The sequence below is a fragment of the Nomascus leucogenys genome, chromosome 1a (assembly GCF_006542625.1).
Source record: "Nomascus leucogenys isolate Asia chromosome 1a, Asia_NLE_v1, whole genome shotgun sequence".
NCBI classification, from domain to species: domain Eukaryota; kingdom Metazoa; phylum Chordata; class Mammalia; order Primates; family Hylobatidae; genus Nomascus; species Nomascus leucogenys.
In genome coordinates this window covers 103,509,307-103,511,887 of record NC_044381.1, presented here as the reverse complement: position 1 = coordinate 103,511,887, position 2,581 = coordinate 103,509,307, and the positions used below count along the sequence as shown (strand labels likewise).

The window sequence follows — 2,581 nt, the reverse complement described above, 5'->3', positions numbered from 1 at the left end:
GTAATCCCAACACTTTGGGAGGCCAAGACGGGAGGATCACCTGAGCCCGGGAGTTTGAGACTAGTCTAGACAACATATCTAGACCCTGTCTCTACAACAACAACAAAAAATGTTCTTAATTAACTGGGCATGGTGGTGCACACTTTTATTTACAGCTACTTGAAAGGCTGTTGCAAGCAGATCACTTGTGCCCAGGAGTTAGAGACTGCAGTGAGCTATGATCGCTCCACTGTACTACAGCTTGGGAGACAGAGTGAGATCTTGTCTCCAAAAAAGTAAAATAAAATAACAAAATAAAATTAAAATGAAGGAAGAAAAAAAGAAAGCATGCTGTACAGCAGATCTCTAGAATTTATTCATCTGGCATAACTGAAACTTTAAGCCAACGGAGCAACAACTCCCCATTTCCCCTTCACCACCCCAGCCTTAGCAACCATTTTTTAAATGGAAAAATTAGTCCTTTCCCACATTAAAACCCTTCAGTGTCACAGGATTAAGACCAAACCCCTTAGCAAGTACAGATGCTTTTCAACTTACAATAGAGACAGGTCTCCATAAACCCATGGTAAGCTGAAAATATCATTGTTGAAAATGAAAATGCATTTAATATACCTAACCTACTGAACATCATAGCTCAGCCTAGCCTGCTGTAAGTATGCTCAGAAAACTTACATTAGTCTACATTTAGGCAAAGTCATCTAACACAATCCCTATTTTAAAATAAAGTGTTGAATATCTCATGTAATGTATTGAATATTGTACCAAAAGTGAAAAACGGAATTGTTGTATGGGTACTTTCAGTCTGGTTTCTACTGAACGCATATTGCTTTTGCACCATCATAAAGCCAAAAATAACTGTTAAGTCAAACTATTGTAAATCGAGAACCATTTGTACACAGATCCCTTCAAAAGCTGCATATGACTTTCCAGGCTTATATCTCTCCACTTCCACATGACCTACCATATAGCCTTTCCACACTGCCAACTCATACTGCTAAACCTTTGGACTTCCTTCCCCCTTCCTAGAATGGTCCGCTCTGTCCCTTTTAGCTTCTGGATGCTCATCCTCCAAGTCTCAGGTTTCAGTTACCCTACATAGACGAGATTGGGCATGTTCAGGCTCGTATGGCTATAGACATCAGTTATTCTATATAGAATTACTCTTTTCTCTCTTCTATCAGTGTAGTAGCGCTTAATACATTGTACTCTAATTGATTAACATCTCTGAATCTTCAGCTCGATTACACCCTTAGTCATCGTTTTAACCCCATTACTTGGTACACTGCTGCCAAGCACTTATCATCACTCTGTTTTTCTCTTGGAGACAGAGTCTTATTCTGTCACCCAGGCTGAAGTGTAGTGTCACGATCATGGCTCACTGCAGCCTCAATCTCCCAAGCCCAAGTGATCCTCCTACTTCAGCCTCCCAAGTAGCTGAGCCAACAGGCATGTGCCACCCTGCCCAGCTAGGTTTTGGTTTTGCTTTGCCTTTGCTTCCACTTTTTAGTGACTGGGTCTCTCTATGTTTAGTGTTGGGTCTCTCTAGGCTGGTCTCAAACTCCTGAACTCAAGCAATCCTCCTGCCTCAGCCTCCCAAAGTTCTGGTATTACAGGCATGAGCCACTGTGCCCAGCCAATTTACTGCTACTCTCACTAGATGTGTGTTTCTATTCCTGGGTTCTCTATTTTTGTATTAGTTTCTGGATTAGCTGGACTTCATTTGACTAGAGTTTAAAAAAAATTGTTTTTTTTTAATTGTAGCTCTGAGGCGTTTTATTATAAAAACTTAGTACTCATATACATAAACTAATATGAACTTAAAATTCATCATACATTTACTTCATTTTTTAGCTTGACCTTCTAGTAAATCTTTAGCTTCATTGATTTTGGCTGCTATATAAGGAGATTCTCCTTTGTCAGGATGATTTAAAAGCATAATTCGTCAATGAGCATCTCTTATTTTCCCTTTTTTGGCAGTAGGGCTTACACCTAGTATTAATGCTGCTTCCCATTTTGTCATTTCAGGTTCAAACCCACCTCTATAATAGCCACCACTGAAGGCAGATTTTGGTAGGCTTTGAAAAACTTGTTTTACTTGAGGCTCCATATGCTTCACGGCTTGCAAAACATAACAGCCTGCAAATCCTGCAGCAGCAATGGTCAGTCCAACTGCTACCACTGCACTGGCCATGGCTCCGGCTGGGCTCCCTTGCTTCCACCAGGAGCATGGCTCATCCCAGCTCAGAGGGCACGGCCAACACCTGCACGCCTTTACCAGAGAACAACGCAACCCCTAAAAAAAAAAAATTCTTAAATGTTTATCCCCTGAATACTTTATATTTGAATTATAACATAGATGAATATAGTATTTTGTCTAAGAATGTGGTGGGCACCTCCATTTCTTCCAGTGCTAAATGTTTCTGTAAAAAGTCTGACACAAGCTTGAATTTCCCCTTGTTAAGTAACTTGCTTTTTCTACTTGATGTCTGAAGAATTCTTTTTTGTTGTTAAAATCTCGATGCTCTCATTCTCAGTAAACTATCGCAAGGACAAAAAACCAAACACCGCATGTTCTCACTCA

The 2,581-nt window shown here is 40.3% G+C and overlaps 1 pseudogene; it reads right to left on the bottom strand.

Annotated features, from left to right (window-relative positions):
• Positions 1 to 1,751: 1,751 nt before the first annotated feature.
• On the bottom strand, positions 1,752 to 2,191 carry LOC100585026 (annotated as a pseudogene).
• Positions 2,192 to 2,581: the final 390 nt, after the last annotated feature.